Below are 23,007 nucleotides of genomic sequence, written 5' to 3'. Positions count from 1 at the left end.
AATTCGACAGTTAAAAATCTAGGTGAGATGTGCATTAAATTATTAAAATTCTGAAAATTATTAAAGCTATTCAACTCTTAGGAGAAAAATACCAAATGTATGAATTTTACTATCGAAAAAATACACCTCATTTAAGTTAAGGAAACGGAATATGAACCGCCATGAAAAAATACGATTTAAAATAAATTAAGGATTATCGAACCTCAAAGAGAAAAATCATGAATTAACCGCTTATTATATTTACGTTATCTCTTTTACTTATAGGCGTTACTATGCTGTGATTATTAGCAGTATTAACTCAAGTGAACTCTTGCTTTGAATGTACTGCGAAGGTTGTCGCGAAATTTCGCTGGAAAATAATCATTGTTATTCCCAAATACATCACCCGTATTTTATCCAAAAACATTGACTGGAATTTGTATTGAAAGTTACTCCAAGATAAATTGATTTTAACAATTATACCAGCTTAGCACATCACTAAGTTCTCTGATTCGAAATCATCCAGATAAATTCATCCCCAATATTTTTTAGAAAGGCCAACCGGGGTGAAGATCATTAAAGACGCTACCATTTCAGATAAAAAATCAGGTCAGTTCTAATTGGATGCTTAATGACAAAAATTTATCAGAACAATTTATCATTTGAGCCAATTGCCAACCGAGAACAGACCCCCGGAATTCAACTCTTCTCGGTCATATAAGAATTAACCACTGGCATGGGGGCAACCTTAGCAGAACGAAATCCCCTCGCGTGCTTGGGGGCAGTGCGGGCAAACAAAAAAAGCGTCACATCTAGAGGCGAGGGTTGGAAGCACGGAGGGAGAGAGCTCGAAAGGATCACCGGTGTCCATTGCGGTCATCCGCCCACGAGCAACGGATCCGGACAGCGGACGGAGATGATGTGTGTCCACACTACCGGGGTGGAGGGAGGAGGTCCTGCAGATGGGAAGGACAAGGAGAAGAGGAGGAGAAGAAGAAAGAGGAAATGGCGATGAGGAGCGCGGGCCGGGTCGTGGATAGGGGAAGGAGGAGCATGGGAGAAGAGAGGAAGAAGGAGAACTGAGACAAACGGGAATGCTTTGATCGACGTTTTCGCTAAGCTGTCACGAAAGATGGGCAAGGTGAGCAAAAGATAGAGGAGGGAGTGAAGGGGAATGGGGAGAGGTCTGAAACGTTGAGACTGGCCGAGAAACACGTACGGGGCGGGGAGGGAAGGGAAGAGAGAGAGAGAGAGAGAGAGGCGGTGGAGAGAGAAGGTGCCAGCTAAATTGGATAAAACAAAAGAATGAGATCATCCGGAGGCGAGAACGGTTGGCAATGAGAAGGATCTGAAAGGCAGGATTAGGCGAAAAGTTAAAGTAATGAAGTGTCCTCGTCACAGAGAGTGTTGGCGAATGAATGCATTATCCCCTCGCTCGAGATGGAAAGCGTGAGGGCGTGAATACGAAACGCAGGCGAGCTTTCAGTCGGTCACTTAGTTAACGAGGCACCCATGTCGGTTCCTTCGGAGAAGAAGTAAGCCATATTTGGTAGGGGATTGGGATGATTATTTACGTCTGGACGACCAAACGATGACGAAGGAATTAAACGATCTGAGCGCACAACAGTAAAAGTGGAAAAAGTGCAATAAACAGCCTAAACCACAGTGCACGGTAGAATGGCACTAGCAAAAAAAATGGGAAACTTGTGATGTTTAATGCATGGGACTATGTCACTAATATTTCATGGATTTCATTTTGTAATGCTGTAGTCATATTAACTTTTTATACCTGCTCAACCTAATGCGGCGGAAAGGGGTCATTTATTAACATAAATTACGTATTGCCACAGGAAACATCTTTAAGGAAACGATGATATTAAGTTCTGTCAAGGTTTTTTTACACATAAAAAACAGTGTACATGTCCAAATTTCCTACATTGTGTACAAATTTCCCAAGTATCGTGTCACAGTAACTGGGCCAAAATCTAAATACAGCCCAAAATCTTTCCTCTTAGCCTTTTTCATATTATATATACATATACTATATATATATATTAACATATATATACATAAATATATATATATTTTATATATATATATATATTTATATATATATTTATATATATATTTATATATATATTTATATATATATTTATATATATATTTATATATATATTTATATATATATTTATATATATATATTTATATATACTATATATTTATATATATATTTATATATATACATATATTTATATAAACCATACATATATATACATATATAATAAATTGGACAGCAACAAACAATATAGAAACACATAAAAAGATCACTCACACGTTATTTCTTGATCATTTCGACGGAATTCTGCTCCGTCTTCATCGGAAGATATAAGAGGTAATGATTGCTTCTATATTTTCTATACAGAAGCAGTGATTACTTCTATATCTTCCGATGAAGGCGGAGCAGAATTCCGTCGAAATGATCAAGCAATAACGTATGAGTGATCTTTTTATGTGTTTCTATATTGTTTGTTGCTGTCCAATTTATTATTCGACACTTCCGTGTTACGTCGACGAAAACATATATATATATATTAATATATATATATATATATATATATTAATATATATATATTAATATATATATATATATACACGAGGGTCATCCGGAAAGTAGTACCCGTTCGTGCCGCATGAAGTGCTGACGACGCGAGTAGCCGCTGGACGAGGTCAGATAGCTTCAGTGGCTTGTCTGCCTTCTCTGAGCCAAGTTGCGTGACGCTAGCATTGCCTGTGTTGTTTCTGTGATTGTTTACAATGTTTAAAAAAATTGAGAACGCCGCCAGTTGTGAAGTGAGGGCAGTGATTAAATTCCTCAATGCAAGAAACGTTCGCCCATGTGATATTCATCGCCAATTAAAGGAGGTGTATGGAGACAATGTAATGGACGAGTCGTCTGTTCGGCGGTGGTGTCGCAACTTCAACATGGGGAGGGGGAACACACACGACGATGAGCGTTCGGGGAGACCGTCTGTCATTACAGACCAACTGGTGAGCTCAGTTGACGAATTCGTGAGGAACGATCGGCGCGTCACAATTGATGACATCTGTGAGCATTTTCCCAATGTTTCTCGAACAATTGTTCATGAAATTGTTAAACACCATCTGCATTATGCAAAAATTTGTGCAAGATGGGTCCCTCGCGTATCTCAATGAGCTGGCGGCGAAGGACTATGCAGCAGGAATACAGAAACTTGTCACACGTTATGACAAATGCCTTAATTTGCTTGGAGATTATGTTGAGAAGTAGTTTAAAGTATCCTCTTTCAAATAAAATTTTTTATGTTTGTTAATATTTACTTTTGTGTCTTTATTTCACGAACGGGTACTACTTTCCGGATGACCCTCGTGTATATATATATATATATATATATATATATATATATATATATATATATATATATATATATATATATATATATATATAGTATATAGTACAATACACAGTAACACACAATATAGAAACACAAAAAAAGAGAACACTCACACGTATTTTCTTGATATTTCGGCGGAAACAATCCGTCTTCCTCTGAAGATATAGAAGTAATGACTGACTGTCATTACTTCTATATCTTCAGAGGAGGACTGATTGTTTCCGTCGATATATCAAGAAAATACGTGTGAGCGTTCTCTTTTTTTGTGTTTCTATATTGTGTGTTACTGTGTATTGTGCTATTCGGCACTTCCGTGTTACGTCTACGAAAGCATATATATATATATATATATATATATATATATATATATATATATATATATATATGTATATATATTTATATTAAAATAAGACCGCTATCAACATTAGTGAACAAAAAAGTCGTTATAATCTGGCTCCGACCATCATTTTCATCAAATCACTGAGAAATCATAAATTTAATGACAGTTAGATACAGGGCACACTTTGCAATTCCGTGTCACTAAGAGCAGGTGGTTTGGCAACCGTAAGCCATTTCACTCGCAGCGCACCGTGACCAAAACGAGTCACACCTGCGGTGGCCCAGTGACGTATATATCGCACGGCGACACATGTGGGATTTTCTTTTACGTAACTGATGAGCTGTGGATGATGTCCCCACATATGAGAATTGGAAAAGAGGAAACTGAAATACTACCAGCCTAACTTGGTTACGTCCTTACTTTTACCCGCAAACTGACTGATTCCACCGCGAACTCAGTAATTAAAATACACAAAGCAGCAATTGCATGGGAAACACTTGGTTCAAATGAATTCTGGTCATATAAATAGGCACATAATCATATAGACATAAAAGGATAAAATATTACGATAATCATAGGCATAGAAAGAATGTGGTTTCACGTTCACGTGTTAGCAAAGTATATATTAAATTCATTCGATTATTAAATTATCAAATAATATTTGGCACCAACGTAATGACAATCATTGCATTCGAAGTAAACACATGCATATTCTTTGTTATGATATAATTCAATGCACAGTTAAACCTAATATTACAAATTCATAAGGCAATTGAGAAAATCAAGAAACCGAACAAAAATTAGTTGATTGCTATAACAAATAAAGAATGATTTGAGAAATACGTAAAGTAGTAGACATCAATTGAGCCTCATTTCCCCTTCATCTGAACGGAAAATGTCATTGTGCGGCTAACTAATTGGACACTCCTATAAATTTTCAACAATGATGCCCACAGTTTTGCAAGAAACAAGGTCAACATAAAACAGCTCGAAAGATATTCATACTTCCGATGCGATGGATACAAATAAGACTACCAAGCAGCACTGATGCTTTTTAGGCCAACTTTTCTATAATGCGTGCACAATTCAACTCATCTCTGCACCTTATCGATGTGATATACTATTTGGATTGGGTAGGGAGAATCAACCACACAGAAATTTAAACTAAAATGAAATAACGAAATATCGAGTGAAAAATCAAAATTATGAAAATGTTGATGGATGAAATAGAGAAAACCAATATATCATACATTAACGGTGATTTGGGTAAGAGCATGCGAATAGATTGACATCATTTTCGAGATACGGGTTTGGAAAAGGATGAAGAAATAAGCCGGGCAAATGAGAAAACAAGAAAAATTGCGATGGTTGAAAAGGAAGAAGATGGGGAAAACTATTTCATTCATGGCATATCGAGAATAGTGAAACATTAAGTTTAATTGCTATATAGATAACGTTGGACATGAGAGAAAGAGGGAGAATTATAATATGTATTTTGGGCAGCATTAAGTGGGTAAAAACTATGAGGATGTGAGGAAAGAAAGGCGATGGGGCAGGGAAATACATTAACAACTTATAATGTGAAGGAACGTCTCAAAAATTAAAGTATGAGCCAGTTTTCAGGACTTGGCAAAACGTACCTTTAAGCAGAATAAAGCCCACAATGAATAAATGTATGTAGCTGGGTGATAGATGCCTCTAGTTGAGAGCCATTTAAATAGCATTTCACGGAATGAAAATAATTCCTAGGCCTAGCCCCTCCCCTTCGCTATGTTTACCCTGCGACTTGTTCCTCAGATATCGGAGCTGAGTATTCTAAGTGTCTTAACCCTTGAGAGAGCGAGATGAGGAAGAGAAGTAGACTGTTGGAGGTGAGCATTCTTCCGGCCGTCAAGAAAGCAATCCTCAAGTCTCCTGAGCGGGGAACCCATCCCTCTTTGCATACCCGCCCCCTCACCAGGGTTCGAGTTACAGTGGCGGGGTCACGGGATGTGGAATTGCCACTGCTGCCACCTTAACGTCGTTGGATGACGCCGCGTACCAATCGTTTGGGATAGAGCCTCTTGGCTTAGTCCAGATTTGTGGGAAGTTACCTGCTCAGAATGCACTCCATTCAGCACAAACTCTTTCTCCCAACTGAGAATACCAATTCGACTCTTCACTGGCGAGTCAAAAATTGATATGAGCTTAAATTTAAGCTGAAAATCAACTCGGTGTCATGATTTGATGGCCAATTCAAGTCTATAGTGGTAGAAGGTATTTAAAGTCTTTTGTGAATGGTATTTGTGAAAAAGGGCATCTTTAATTCTGTTTTAATAAAACTAAAATAATATCTAACCGACAAATTTATTATTTAAAATGATTTTTTGTATTTCCAGCTAATACCTATTAAAAACATGTTTCAGAGATAATTTTTATACAAATTTACGATGTTTATTACTCCAGGGGTAGAGTGCTAGACTACTGACCGGAAGCTCGGGTTATATTCCCGGGAAAGGCACTCCGGGTACCTGCAGCTCCACCCAAACTATGTGATTTTTCGGTTACTAGATCTCCCTGGAAAACCATAACCGATACAGGGAAAGGTACTGCCACCCCTACCCTGATGTGTGAATTTCACACGCCATCGGGCTTAGTGCTGGGTGAACTCTATCATCACCTACTAAACCGACCATCGGGTTGATTACTGTGTTTATGGTTTATATAAATTCACGAAAAAGGAATTTATTGTCTGACTGAATAGGAATCCAATAAAAACAATATCTGCTTTCAAACAGCTAGATTTCCGAAGATAATGCATTGTTCATCGTCTCATAAATTTCATGCAGAACGTTTTGATAGAAGCAGTACGCACGTAAATGTCCCTTTAATTCCAGTCATGCGATATTAGAGAAGAATATGAAGAATCTAATTGGTGTATTATACCTGCAAGATTTAAGGCAATGAAGTAAATATTAAGGAATAAAAAAATGAGGAGATAATTAAGTGCATTTAGAAGTTAGATGAGCAGTTTTGTCATTAAACCATTATACTCAAAGATGTGGTTTATGTCCAATAGTTTTTAGCTGGAATTTTTCGGCAGTCATTGAGGCGCCCACAAGTACTTGTTCTCACAAATGCTCATTTTTGGTGCCTCTATCCGCCGCCACTGCTGAATATTTAACTAGGTAATAAAACTACCATCACAACACATAGTGCATAAACACAAATTTTAATCAAATGTAAATTTATGGCACTACTGAATCCGATGTCGTAGGTTTCTTCGCAAACACGAACAATGCAGGGGTAGGCAAGGACGATGCATTCGTATTCTGAGTGTAGCGGCATGACCTAGCCGGAGTTGGCAAACGCTCCATGGAACGCGGAATATGGGATACAGGAAGTAATTCTTTCTGCAACAGAGGTGATCAGAGGAAGAAATGCTTCCAGAAAGACCCAGTCTATCACTCACGGCAAAAGGTCGTCACCCTCAACTGTTTCCTAGAGCGGAGAATAACATCACTTAAATTATATTATTTTGATGGACCAAGAACATCAGTTCACAAAATGCCTTATTATAAAATTTATTAACATGCTTTCAATGAAAAATTTATACCGTTTCCTGATGACAAGAAAAGATTGACGAGAAATTACAGAATTTATAGGCACTTAATTTATGAAAATAGATGTTAAAAAAAATATATTCTTCGGTACCCGGAAAGCGACTTGAAAGGCATCCTAAATTAAAGTTCTTGTAAAGGCCTAGGAAAAATTTGTGGTAGTGAAGGAGTAACTATCTTTCCAAGAAAAATATTTTTCCTTTAACTTTTTAATTTTTACGCTATCGAAAAGGGTTCAGAGATATTAGTGCTTAAATATATTATTGGCCCAACTGTAAAATAAATGCACCTGGAATAGTTCACCATTGTATCAATATAGACCTATATCTGAACATTCAAGGCGAAGGAGACAGATATTATTGGAATAATTAATTCCCTGATGCCATTATTTTTACAGGAAAATGCATCGTTCTAAATGATAGCAGAGTGTAATAAGGTAAAGGAATCGAGAGAAATGAGCACCTTCCATTGCGGTTTTAAGCTGTAAAATGAGAGCGTTGGAAAAGTAATGTTTTTCATGAAATGCAAAAACCTTTTGAGTGGCATCTGTGGTCGTAACTCTCTCCAGTTTCACGCGCGCATTTTTTTTGACAGCTTCTTTCCTGGGTAAAATGAAGGCAGTCAGTTTTATGCTACTGTGTGCTAACTTGTGTGGTAAATATGCAAAAGAAACCGCTAAAATGTCAACAGAAGATACCGTGAAATTGAAATTATTATTCAGTCATCGAATAGATTCTTGAATACTTTTCAGGTTAAATGCATAAAGATTAAAAGAGAGGAACTGCGAAATTTTAACCTCATGAAAGTCTTAAAAGAGAACTTTGTGAACCACCTCAATCAACATGATTAACTTCTGTTGTATTTACTTCAAAGGCACACTGCTATTATTTAAGTCAATAATTGGATGTTTGTAAGACATCCTTGTCATTTTTCTGAGGGGCAGGAAATAATAACTTCAATTATGCTGGAATAAATTAGTTGCGAAAGTGGCAAAACGTTGGTAATTTTGCCAAGAAATTTCGCGAATGATACCAATTCGTTTTTTTAATATGCATACACTGCTGTCAGGATGTAATACGTGGAGTTCCACTAATTGAATCTAGTTTTACACTACTGCAGTGAATAGTCGCGAGCATAGGGATACGTTAGCGTAGGTTGAAAGTAGATCCAACCTAGTATCCCCGTTACGATTGTCCCTCCCTCGTTTCGATGCTTACACGAGTGTGTGATAGGGTTTTTATTACCTTACGTGGAAACCTCATTTGTCAGTCATAGTTTCACCATTTATTTTTATTTATTTATTTATTCCGTATAAGTCCGAAAACAGCACATTCTGGCCTTTACATCGAACTATTAACAACGATAACAATGATCACATTTACAAACACCTAAGCCCTAGGTGGAGGAAAACTCACCCAGGCGGGAATCGAACCCGCGACCCTTGGAATGGCAGACGAGGACGTTACCCCACCGCCACCGGGGTCGGCGCCACCATTTCTATTCCTAACAGTTAAGGATTCCATGATAATATTATCGTAGAGAACCAGTTCTACTATGGGAATGAAAAATATTAAAATACCTTCATTTTAATTTTGGGGATTCTTTCGTGGTAGATATCTATTTTATTCCAACGTAAAATTATCGATGGACACGGTTGCGAAACCATTTGTTCTGTCCAACTGTCTACATCGGAAATATTAAGATTTCCTTCGATTTTCATAGGGTTGCGCTATCATCTTACTATGTTATGACTACGCTAAACATGGGCAGTTCATAAAGACTACCCCATTCTTTGGAAAGTATGGCATATACAGGTATGCCTTCAACATGAAGTATCACCAAAAATTACAGAATGGAATTCGTGGAGAGTAAATACTTCCCTGACTACCCTAAAAAATATTAACCATATCATTTTTATCAATTATATAATAAGCGTAAAAGTCAAATTGAGTAGCTTCAGGCGTGATGTGGTGGAAGTAGAGCATAATGAATAACTGATTGAAGCACTTTTCCACTTGATATCAAGTGGAAAAGTGCTACGATCAGTTATTCAAGCGTAAAAGTGATGACCATTCCGCATATTAAACATGGCCAGAAAGCACAGTGAAACAGAGTGGATTTTTTTAGTTATCCGTGCGTTTTCCTCGCCAGAAAACTTCCAAATCGTTTTGCCTCGTACTACTGCTATAACGTATACAATTTGGATGGGAAGAGAGAAGAGAACCAGGAAAGAGTTTTCCCTTGAACGCTGACTCCAGGACGAGACGGAGGGAGGGCGATAGCAAAAGAGGGGGATTGACGGAGGCAGAGAGAGAAGAACTGCACTGTCCTTTGATTCAACCCTCCCCACAACCCAACCCAAGAAGCCAAAGATACGCACGCAAGCAGCTGTGCCGAAGGCGAGGCGTCCCACGTCTGTGCCGGTCATCGCCGCCCCACGAGGCTCGAGAACCTCTGTGTCCCTCAGCGGCCGTGTGTTTGTCTACGGCCGCCAGAGGGAAACGATGCGTGAGTGGCGGAGGGGGGAGAGGGAGTCCCCGAACCCCTTGGGCGTTCTCTGGGTCACTGCACTTCCAAGACGATCCCTTTTCGCCCGAGTTACAATCGATAAAGCTAATCGAACCGGACGCATTCTATGCCCTGACTTCATTTGCGAGGGGCGGCAATGCTAGAGAGTTTTCTGCGAAGATGATGATGCTATTTTCGTGATTATCGTAAACCTAACGAAGCCTCATACCAATGAAATGAACCCGCTGTGTTAACAGGTTCAATTAATTAGGATGTAGTAAGTGGTGGCTGGCTCTAAATTATATAAATCAAGCATACTGTGAAACAATAACATTGTAATTTTCCACAGCTATTTATTTTACGCAACGAATTGTGCATACGAAACATACGATGTATACGAAAGATCACGAGAGAAGTATTAAAATATTTTATTTTGTATAGACAAAAGAAAATCTGCCATCTGTGTCTTGATTAATTTATCATTATCTGTTCTATGGTGAGAACTAGTGGAATAATTTGAGACGCGCCAAAAGATGATTCGGTGATACTCGTATACAACTGTTAATAAATATTTTTAAATTTTCGTAATTATCCTTAAGAGGAGACATATTTTTCAGAGGTATCTCGATCCCTACTTGAGGTGCTTTGTGGAGGGCACTTTGAGTGAGTACGTCGTCCGTCGGATGGGACGTTAAACTGCGGACCCCTTGGCGCCTTTCGTAAAGAGTAGGCTAATGCCGACGCCGGGTTTCTCTCCACCCTTCATCCTCTCCTGTCCATCCCCAATGGCGCAAATGACCTCAGCTGTCGGTCGCCTCCCCTCAAAACTACTGCTACTACTATGGGTGAAAAACTGAATAATTACGTCAGACAGTTATAAAATATCTAACCGCCAAATCCGTATTTCGCCTGAAGTTTTTCTTTGGTCAGTAAAATATCAAAGTATTTTACGCACCTATTAAACATATAATTTAGAAGTTACTACGCATATGTTTTCGATGATAGGTAAGCCCTAATTTTTTAAATAATTGCCCTCGTATCAGGGAGAATTTCCGCGTATTAAAATTAGGTTTCCATCTCAAGAACCCGCCTATTAATATGTTGATTCGTTAAAAAAAATTGCGACTCAATATATCAGTGTACATAAATATATCAAATCATTCCATATATTTCTTTCAATATCTCACATTACGCAGGGACATATAATAACATATAGTTTTTGTGGTATCAGAAGGGAGAAGAACACTGGATCACTTCGCGAAGACCATGTAGGGGTCATTCATAAATCAACCATCATGATATCCCGTATCCGTCTTTCAAAGATACATATGCAAAAAGAAGGGCATAGAGGTATGATATGCCTACAGGCAATACAGTCGGAGAGTTAATAACATCAAGGGAGAAAATTAAATGCTTGAAAATCAAGAAGACTCCTTCCATCCTCTTCTTAGCTGTCATAACACCTTTCCATCACGAATTTTTGCGTGCATATACTTTCAGTGCCTTTCCATCTCACGTTTTCTTTTGACACCATATTTCACGCTCCTGCCTCCCTTCCGCACCCATCTTGTCAACACTTCCTCACCTCACTTCTCATCTATCCATTTCACTGTTCCCATTCTCCAAACGGAAACCCTTAAAGACCGGCCGTCCATCACCGATCATCGTTTTTGAGATAACCTGAGTTGATTTGGCTCAGAAATCACAAACTTCACTGACTACTGCAGCATTGCAATTCGTGCATTCTATAAGGATATTGACTCGCAAATTCTCTGAATATAAAGGCATTTTACTTTCCCTGGACAAACATTCAACTAAAATTTCCAGATTTTCAACATTTTCCGGTCTTGGATAAGGCTATTGAGAAAAATGACGTATCTTCTTGCCAATGGGAAACAAAACCGTTGCGTGAAGAAACTTTCGTAGGGTCGAAACACGGACACGAACCTGTCGCTCGCGGTTTGAAACTCAAAACTCCCGACGCACAAGGGGGAGGGGCGAAGCCGTAATCCTTCAAACACCGCCACTCCCACGCCCGCCACTTGCGATCGAGAAAGAAGAGAATCCGCCCGCCACCACCACCACTCAACCCCCCTCCCCCATCTACGCTCACCAAACCCATTTGAGAGTTTTCTGCAAGGCGTGTTGTTACCTTCATGGGCACAGGCCAGTTTTGCGACTCGGGAAACGAAATAAAAGGGTTTGGGAACCACAGACTTTCGCTCGCGGGGAGGGCTAAGCACACGCTCATGCAAACAGCTAAAGTGAAACGGACAATGTTATTCGTCTCTCCGAAAAGAAGGTGGAAGGAAATGTTTGAGGTGAAGATTATTATACTCATGCGCTCGACTTTTTTCTCTCCCTTCCGCCACGGGCTTGAAAGTCCGAAAGTTTGCATCATCCGGGCACGGCTCACGGAAGGAGTTCGAGAGATGCAGGAACTGGGAGAAGGGGAATGGTAAGGGAGGAAGGAGAGGGGAGAGAGAGAGAGACGGAGAGAGAAGCGCGCGAAAGATGTAAGGCGAGGGAGAGTGTATTTCTCACGCAAGATGCCCGGCGTAAATTCTTGGAACTCAAGAAGTCTACTCTCGTTCTCCGATGCACTCTCACTCCTTTTCTGGGAGGGAGGGAGTGGAAGGGGAGACGGGACAGGGAGGAGTGGAGTGGAAGAGGAAGAAGGGGACGAGGGAGAGGAGGAAGATGGCAAGCCGCGCGGACTCGCAACCCACCGTTCTTTTGTTTCTCCGGTCACGAACTCGTCCCACCTCCCACCCTACCTCCCTCCCTCGGAGGGAACCCGGACTGCAAGATTTGTTCTCTTTTTTTTCTATCGTTAGGAATTACTATTCAACTCCCAAGACATGCAGACGACCTCAAACGGTCTCCTCAAGGACCCGGGGAAAGGGATTGGGACTAGGGGATGGAGATGGTGGGGAGGGGAGCTCTCTAGCGTAATTAAGTGGAATTCGGCAGGGTCTTGTAGTAGAAAAAAAGGAGAGAGCGAGGAGACGCACACTTAATTGCTCGGTGATTATATCTGAGCGTAAACAGCGGTGCATCCGTTTTTTCGATCGTTTCAAATGTTCGTTAGCCGTGAGTTTAATTGGGTCTAATTCGTACCGTTCGACAACCTTGATTGAGTATTCCTGTTCCCTCTTCGTTTTTCAGGTTCCTCCACCTGGTCACAATTTGGCAAAAACCTGCCTCTCCGCGGTTTCACTCACTTGCAGTACCAGTATCAGGGAAAGTGTAACAAGGCCCCGTGGAGGAAACATGTGGGAATAACAATATGATGATGCGATTGTCTGCTTCACATGATTAATGAACATTGGGGTAGAAATGGAAAAATGCAATAATGTGTGTATTACCTATAATTATAGAGGGTTTTTTCATTGAATACGGAGCTGTATTTTGGGTTTATTAGTCATTAAGATGGTCAAAAATATGTGTCAAACATTTCAATTGGGAGTGAGTTGTGACGCTCTTGTAATATATAGTATTCCCTTGTGCTATTTTTTCGGGTTGCCATTGCCGAAATCGCATAAGAAACTCTTCTATACCACAACATTTACTATAAACAATAATATGAATAACAATTCAGTTTCAAGTTAGTCTGACATGAATTTTTTGGCTTACTTGCTAAAGAGCCCTTCCTGTATGACATAGCGCAATGTTACATTGCTTTCATAATGAGAGCTATAATGTACTCTCAGTGAGAAACGCCGCGTTTCGTGTAACAGCCATTCCGTTCGTCTCACTAGGCTATATAAGAAGAAACTTCGTTGGCAATACAGATTGAACGTATAATATATTCTGAAGCATCATATCCCTTTTCATCCAAAATCTGATTTGGATTTAAAATTAATGTCCCTTGTCTTACTCATAAAAAGAGCCATTTAGTGCCCTCAAAAACTGAACCAGCCACGAACCCTAGGCCTGATATACCTTATCCTAAATAAATCATATAAATAATATTAGTTCTCTGATAAATCAGCAATTATCTCTGATCACAAAATATTATCCGTATTATCCAACAATGATTTGACACATGCCCACAATGGATTATTATTGGGTTTGGTTTTGTAGAATGTAATATAGGAATTTTTTTTGGATAAAGCAATAAAACAACTCTTCGATCTTTCAAGATAGGATTTTTAATGATGGAAAAATTTTAGCGCATAACAAGCTGAGGTAACGGCGACAAGTAGTAACAGCGAATAATCGGATAACGCAAGTTACCAAACAGACAAAATAATAGAGAACGGTCCTGTAATTAACCGCCTGATAGTGCAGAGGGAAACCGCAGCGGTTGCTGAGCGAGGAGACGGAAATCAGATACATAGGGGGGCAAGGTTCAGGAACAAGAAATGACCGCGGGGAGAAACCTATGTGTAGTTGTGAAGGGTACGTATAGTTATGAAGGAGCAATAAAATGTTAACTAGCATCTGCTACCATCTGATTATAGTATTATCCAAATAAAGGAAATTTCGAGAGATATATGGGCATACCTACAGCACATAACTGTATCTCAACACAAAATGACAAGACACAGATCCAGCGAGTGTCATCATTTCGACTCCCGGGGAGATGAAGGCTCTGGTCATAATTTTAAGGCATTGACATATGGCGTCATATTAAAAAAGATTAAGTGATGAAATTTTTATAAAAATACTAATAGAGGGCTTTTTGAGGTACATGAAAGCTCTAATAAATAGTAATGGAACTTCATAATGTCGCGGTAATGAAAATTCATAAATGTTAACAACGCTATCCCTACCCCCTCTTTCCTTCCTTTTCATTACGTAACGAATACTCTGCATGACCCTGGGCTGCATCTGAAATTATCTCATTATTACTACGTACCCATCGGAATTGATAAAAAAAGAAAACTGCGCCGCACGTTAAGATTAAAGAAAGGCTTCCCGTGATGAAGAGAACGCACCAACATTATAAACTCTAATTTGCTTCACTTCCAATCGATCGGTTCGTAACTCTTCGCACTTTCTCAAGATTTCTCGAGCTGTCCGCCCGATATGCCCAGCCCCCTTCGAAGCACACAATCCATGTGCCCGCTCATTATACTCCCACCATCATCTCTTCATCATCCACCCCGTAATAATGGTGGCGATCGGATCTCCGGTCTATCCCCACACCGCCCTCCGAGAACCCATGAAACCGTTTGGGTGGTCGGAGATGGACATGGGGTTCAGGAGGTAACGTGCCCTGGAGGAGGGATCTCTTCAGCAGGGTGGAGGATTAATATGGTCGGAGAGAGAGATAACTTTATAAAAACAGATGCAAGAGCCACAGCCTAAGAAAGGAAAAATCATTAATAAACACGTTTCTATGTGAAGACATTTCTCTAGAACATATCATTTCAGTTGGATACACCGTCCGGTTGTGTCAGGAAGAAAGTTTTACTCCTTTGACCAGTGCAATTTGTTATTTTCTTGAAAAGTTGGAGCTGGCAGATTATGACTTAAGAGAAAAACTCACGTCGAACTAACCGTGATATTGGTTTTACATAATATGTAAATAAATAAATATAAATTTCCGTTCTGCGTTAGTACTGAAATTCCTCACTTCTCACGAAACATATGGACGTGATTCTTCATTGGGCGGATCAGAAGCAATTACCACGGAATCTACTGATTAAAAACAGAACAAGCTTATACAGATGTTGGTTTCCATCCTTCCTACGCCTTAAAAATTCCTCGCCTTAGTGAACAGCCTACCTAACATGGGGCACCGTCACACAAGAGCGTTATTTAAGAAACAATTCCAATTCATCACATGGCGTGGCAGGCTAAGGTCTTTACGACTGAAATGGTAGCATTCTGTAGTGGTCAAATGAAACAGCTAAAGAAGAGTTTTATCCGATGGCACACTTCAATTTTGGTTAAGAGAGTGATAAAGCATTACATTTCAAAAGCTATAGTGAAAAATTTATGATAGGAGTATTCAACGAAAGGGTCATTCCAAAGAAATATTTTAAGATATCATACCAGACCCAATATTTATTATTAAGAAGAGTTACTTTGCATGTATGACCGATTCCATGGGAACAAATTTCAGATATATCGCCCAGTCGCTGGTCACTGCCAATGTCATAAAACGAGTGACAATTATACCGGTGTACCTTAATTTCCTCAATATCATCCCACTTGACATTGGCCTTTTTTTATGACCAGGCTACAGATATGTTTTCCAGACGGAGGTGCACGCTTAACCCCCACACGGGAATCGGGCCATCACCCGACCCCACCGTCTCACGCACGCGGAAAACCTACTAAAATGCCGATTACATCACTCATCGCGCGCCGTCCATGTGTGGGCCGTCCGAGGTGAGCCATAGGAAGGGGACCCAGGGAGAATCGTGGAGGGACGAGAGGCGAGAGGAAAAGGGGAGATTTCTGGAGGGGGATATCACTGGGATGTATGGAAGGGGGGCATCGGAAGAAGACAGTGGTTGGGGGAATAGGAAGGGACACCCACGCCCTCGAGCCCACGCTCCTCGCGTGGAGTCGATCCATCCCACCCGCCCACCCGACTCCGGACTGTTCCCCCACTCTTCACCCTCCCCTCAGAGCCGATCCTCCCCTCGTTCCCCCTCTCCTCGGATTTAATCCCCATTCCAACTCAAACCCTTCCCTTTAAAACGAAAAAAAATGAATGGAAAAAAAAACTCGCTGCATTGTCCACCCACACGCCCTTCTGCTCTCCGCCCCCCTTCCCTTCGCCAACCGCCGTTGCATCCCCCGTCCCTCCCGCTCCCGAAGGGTCGATTGGTGGCCTGTCCTTCCCTCCTTCACCCTGCTAATGAGTTCGTTCCGATGAGACATGGATGCAGAATAAAGCGGAGGGGCGTGTGTGTGCATGCGCGAGGTGGAGGATGGGTGGGTGGAGTGGGAGAATGGGGGAGTGTGTGGGTGGGTGGGCGAGGGAAGGAAGCCTTCCTCACTCCCTTAAATGGAAACGTTTAAGGATTTTTGCCAAATGAATTTACGGTGTTTCCACGTCCACCTCTTATCTTCATGTGCACCTCCGATCCTTTTACGCCCTTTTCGTTTCATTTCCGTTCTGGGTCCATAGCTTCGTCCGCGCGCTGTTTTGGTTTTCCCACGTACGTCATCGCGGTATCGTCTTTTACTCCTCCCCCAACATCAAATATTCCAGATGGAATTTACGGGTTGACGTCGACGTCCATTTATATCAATTTAGCCGAAATGAGCATTTCACATACGATTATTAGCCAGACAGGGCAAAGGTGTTTTTTAATGTAATTTTAAGGACATCCGTATGTATATTCATCCATGATATGCAAATTTTAATTTCGGTGTAAAATATTATGTCACTTACTTTACTTTTTTGTAAGGGGGAACGCTTTAATATCTGCTATCAAAATGTCAAAAATATTTACGCTATTTTCAACTTCTACTTAAGTTATTCCTTACATTAAACTTGCTTGAAATAGGTGCCACGTGGCTTCGCCAGAAATTTATGAGAACTGAGAGGGATAGGAGCCATGCATAACAAAACCCTCCCCGAAAGTTAATATTCCAATTACATCTGTAACGTTTAAGAGTCATGATATTTAGACATTCTCAGTTAGTGGCATGATGAGATACCATATTTGTACCAGCAAAGAAGGACGAGGCAAGGCACTTATTTGAACAAAAGAGGGAGCTATCCTTGGGCGATTTTGAGTATTCTCCTCCATTCCCACGCGTGATGGCTATCCACCGCTATCGACTTTCGTTGTCACAATCACGCATTAACTCCTTCAACCGTCTCGATCCATTTCGTCCTTTTCCCTTACCTTTCGTCCGTGGGCGTGACCACTTACTCCCTTCTATGCTCTGGGCGTCCCTTCCCTTGTCCCATGAAATGCACGATGCATTTCTAAGTCGAATTCGCTGTAGCCATGTCACCGTTAGAGTGTGCGGTGACAAGAGACTCCACATATTTTTCCATTCTCTAGTTTCTGAGCCTCTGCTCTCCTTTTACATCTCTATACCTTTATTTGATGAGCGGAGGGGAGTCGCCCCTTGGAATAGTTGATGCCTAGCGCGGGGGGGAATACCGGGGAGCATTTCCCGAGCCAAAAAAGAACGCTGCTCTAAGGTGGGCGGATGGGCTTTTAAAAATGTCTTCGTCTCACTCAGAAAATTGGTGGAGTGATTTAGTGGCCGTTGATGGAAGGTCATTGGGCAAGGACGTGCGGCCATAAACGCCAGACTCATAGTTTGGAGGGAGTAACGGATAGTATAGTGGGCGGACAATGCATTATCAATTTTATTGCGTACTAAATCTCCTAGGACGATGAACTAATTTTTTTTTGTGGATAAATAAATTATGAAAATGATAAATGAAGATCTAACGAGTTGAATGAGAAGAAACAGGTCAAAAGAAAGTTATTAATTTAGGGTTTGTGAAGAACCACGATCTATATGACATGATATCACGTCTGATGCGGCGTAATTGTTCCAAGATGGCAAAAATAATTAGCGGAGGGTTAACAATCTGTTTTTATATTAATGAGCCAATGTACGAATGCATATAGATATACCCTGATAGACGGGTATGTCTGGACGCTGATCCTAAAAATCACCTGGTCTAAGGTGAAAACTCCACCCGGCCCAGCTTGTCTCGCTGCTTCATTCTATTATACGGCACTATTCATATGTAAATAGCACTCGCGAGTATATGCGGTAGGTTGACTCGCGATTCCGTATACGAGGTAGGTATAAAGGCATGTGGGTATTTGAACCAGTCGTCGGTCCGCATCTTGCTTTTTTAAGGTAACGAAATTACCGCAAGGAATATAAAATGACCAATGATAAGGAGACTGAACATGAAATGCATAGCCGTTTCTTCCCCAAATAAATTGATTTAATATTCATTCGGTTTACTTTTCATTTACTAAAGAGGAATTTGCAGTGAAACGTCACGGTACGGTGAATCTGCTAACTTTTCCATAGAATCTTCCTTAAAAATTTAACGAGTTTTGTATCGGAACGCTTTAAAATTGCTTCAGTTCATGATATTCCCTAAACAGAAATTAAATATGAATATATGGCAGACGATACTGCCCTAGTAATAATTATTACGTGATACGATGAGGTTACTCTTCATGAACGGTTTATATGTAGAATTTCATCATGCTAATCAGCCTCGCTAAAGAAATTAGAGTCGAGAGTAGGAAGCAATCGCACCGGCCCGGAGCACAAAAAAATCCAAAGATCACCAACCCTTTTTATAAAAACTTCATTAGTGCTTCTTTTGTATAGGAGTCTGAGACTTTTATGGGTAGTCATTGGCTATGTTTATGGTAAAATTAATTATTTAAGACAAATAGTCATTAAGGAGAACAGATTGGAGAAGGGAAATTCATTAGCTCGACCAGGCGACTCTACCTCCCAATGCTCATAAAATAATTTATTGTCAATAAATACTCTATTACTACTATCAATAGTAGTGGTTAAATATTTTAGACACAGAGACGATACGTATAAGACCTTTCTACCATAATTATTGGCTCTTTCGAAGTCCCAAATTCACTGCCTAAAAATGAGTTTAAAGGCCCGTCTTTATGAAAAAACCGGGTAGTCATCAAATTATCAAAATTATAGCTCTAATTCATATAAAAAATTAATTAATTAGCAAATTAGATGCAAAACCTAAGTTAGATTCAATATTCAATTTCGAAAAAAGAAGTAAATTTAATGGGCAGAGGAATTTATACATTAATATATATATATATATATATATATATATATATATATATATATATATATATATATATATATATGCATACACACACACGTACACAAACATAACTCAGAACTGTCTTCATACAAATTTTTTCGACAATTACATATCACCTTCACGCGGTAAATGAAACAAGCCCACAGGCAAATATCAGGTTGTTGTATTTTGTAGCCACAATAGATGTTATTTCGATTAAAGAGGATTAACATTTTTATTTTTTTAAATATTTTGTTTGGAAGAAAGAATAATGAATTCGTGGTACTTTAGCAATAGAAACAAACTGAAGTATTGAACTCAGTTGTATAGAGGCGGCGCTTTAAATAACGAAGTAGGAATCCAAGTTGAGCAATTGTTTCCCATTCCTCACTGTTGTAACCCAATTGTTATGAAAACATTCCTTCGACACGGCACGAATGTGGAATAGGAGGTACGACTACACATTCGGACTCGCATATATTATTCATCAAGTATTATAATGATATCACACTTCACACCCATTCCCTAAAACTTCAATTCCTTCTCCTTTGCACGTTTAATTAAGCCTTAAAGAGGTGAATTTACATAGTCACAGCGTTTGCTCAGCAAAACTCGACTTTAAAGAGAATTTGTATGCGATAGCGCAACTGGAAAGAATTCCTGACATTCTCTTGTGCAAGACAAATGGTAAGGTTGGCAAACCAAAGAGTATATCGCTGGAAAACAAACATAAAAGAAGATATCAACGATGATAGGAATCAATGAGAGAAAATTAAGAACAAAAAGATTACTCTGAATCCTGATACCCTAATTTCGGTGAACTCACTCTACCCAAAAGAAATTTTAGCATTAAAAAACATGACCATTTAATATTGGTATTATTACTATTGTGTGTATGAAGTTAAAATTCCATGAATGATAATTATGTAAATTTAAGGATACGTGTCGCTTACTTATTCCTGACAAAATATAGAATGCTCATTAAATTTCCCAAAAGCGTCCTAAATTTTGTGAGGAAAAGTTGTCACCAAAAGTAACAACTGATAAATGTGATTCCATAAATTTAGCCTTAAGAAATTGTCTTACTCTTTAATCTAGATGGTGTAATCAGTAACACCACCATCTCGTACTTAAGAAAACTCTCGAGCAGAAAGAGGATTCCTTTAAAACCGGCATTTAACTTTAAATTAAACGGTAAAGCACAGTCCCTATATCTTTCCTCCGTTTACATTATGGCATCAACAATTTATACTAAGTGGATGCGGTCTAGCCTGGATAACTTCCTGAGTCCAGGCAGGTGGAGCAGCTCTTTAAATGCAGGATTCCTGGGTTTTAATGATCAAGAGCGGTTAATAGATAAAAGTCCGATCCGATTAAGCACCACGAAAAAAAATAACTTGTCGGTATGGTTGCCAATGGCGTGAGACGGGTGCGACCGTCTGCGCTTGACCGTGAGACTTGCAGAATCAAATATCGTCCAGGTGTCACCGGCAGGACGTGAAATGTTGCATATAGTTCACACTCGAATACACACCCGTCGTATTGTCTCATCATCGAAGGTATTGACTCCTAAGGCCTGTATGGAATATTTATTCTAGTATTGAGAAACACGTATACAAGTTTGCAGGTCAGTGGAAAATTGTTGGAAAACCAGCGTCAAATGATGAGACTTGGTGAAAAGTAAAACCAATAATATGGAGAACAGTTTATCAGCGTGTGAATTTGGCGAGGAAAGTGCGGATTGGGGCTCATAACAATATCGATGTACTTCTCCGGTCATTGAAGTAAACTTTCCATAACATTGATGCTTGACGAGAAAAAGGACGCGAGAATTAGCTAGCCTGAAATCATTAAGATAGCAGTTATCTTTACAAATATAATGTACCAAAAAGGCCTAATATTAATATTTTGTTTATAAGATGATACTCGTAACATCTTTGATTGAGAAAAATTCTCGCATTATCCGGAAATTCAAATTTTAGATTTCCGATTTTTTATGACGTTCAGCGGGATTGTTTTATGCAGAAATTTTGCGTCAAAGACATACCAAACCATTACAAGTCTCGGCCAAGTTCATTTCCCGAGTGACCATTCATTATTCACAACGGCATATTTCGCGAAAAACCACACAGAACTCATAAATGTATTTGAAAACATGACAGACACACGTTTTTGGAATATAAACAAATAGCCTATTAAATATATTTCCTCCTACGATGCTCAATTTTCAATATTAGTAAAAGAATAAGTTAGTCTTTAGTCGGAGCAATAAAACAATTCCACTTACCGACTTAATGTCAACCTCCTTAGTCCTCAGCTATTTCGATGTTGTTGTTCTCGAAGAAACTTTTCTTCTTCTCAAAATTCGACACACACACGAAGATTAAGATTGCAGATTAAATAGACGAAATATGAACAAACTTTCTTCACTAGTTAAAAAAACGCTATTTCCTTGAAGTAGGGATGCTCGGGACTTCTCTCCCGATAGATAGAGCTCTCACGAAATGAAAATTTATAAATACGCGTAATATAAGAATGGTGTAACTCTAGTGGACGACTGTATTCTTCCTTCGAAAAATGTAATGATCTCTCTGCAGACTCTCGTGAGACAAAACTTCCCTGCCTGTTCGCGCGCGGTTGGGGCTATTGTTGTGGTTTTGTGTGTGTGTGTTATGAGGGATGAAGAGGAGGCTGAGGAAGGCGTGCTGTGGGAGGAGGTTTAGAGGAGAAGGGAATGAATCCTCTTGTAAGCAAATTTTCCAGCTCGTACGCCGGTACTGTGCGTGCGACGCTTAGTCGGGGGTTTATGACGGGGCTGCGTGTATTTGTGTTGGTTAGTGCGCGCGTGCGTGTGTGTCCGTGGGCTGCGTCTTCTCTGGTCCCTTCGAGATGCGCTGAGGAGGAGGAGGAGATCGTTCGAGCTTGTGTTGTGAGAGAGGGATTATCGTCCCTCTCCGGTCGGCGTTCTTCCACTGAGTGACTCCGGCTCGCCGTGGTTGCTCCGTGCTTCTCTCCACCCGGTTTAACCCACTCCCTCCCCACGCTGCCTTCCTGCGTCTCCCCCCTTCCGACCCGAAGTAACTCCTCCACCTCCTCTCTCACCTCCCTCTCCCCTGCCTTCCCACCCCTTTCTCCTCTCACTCTCGGAGACCACACAACCCCTCCTCTTCCCCTGAGAGTCCGCCGTTCCTTCGCGCGGCCTCCTCCTAACTCTTCGGCTCGCACGCCCCACCTCCGTCCGCCAACCTCGCCCCCGATCTCACCTATCTTTTGCTCCCTCGGACCATTCCACGCCCTCTCCTCAACCCCTGCCCTCTCTTCGTCCATCCACCTTTCCTTCACACCCCCCCCCCCGCGTGAACGTGCAGGACACCCATGCACTTGGTTTTCCAGAAACCACTC

At 40.3% G+C, this 23,007-nt stretch overlaps 1 protein-coding gene across 1 annotated transcript in view; it reads right to left on the bottom strand.

Moving 5' to 3' along the window:
• The window catches only part of LOC139692210 (serine/arginine repetitive matrix protein 2-like), a 372,759-nt gene extending 350,211 nt beyond the window's left edge, over positions 1 to 22,548 (bottom strand). Inside the window, exon 1 of the mRNA XM_071590276.1 lies at positions 21,893 to 22,548. The gene's annotated coding sequence lies outside the window, so the exon portion shown is untranslated. The remainder of the gene's footprint in view (positions 1 to 21,892) is intronic.
• Positions 22,549 to 23,007: the final 459 nt, after the last annotated feature.

This window comes from Hetaerina americana, unplaced genomic scaffold (genome assembly GCF_022747635.1).
Source record: "Hetaerina americana unplaced genomic scaffold, ioHetAmer1.1.p SCAF_4, whole genome shotgun sequence".
In the NCBI taxonomy this organism is placed as follows: Eukaryota; Metazoa; Arthropoda; class Insecta; order Odonata; family Calopterygidae; genus Hetaerina; species Hetaerina americana.
This window is presented reverse-complemented; position numbering and strand designations above follow the sequence as displayed.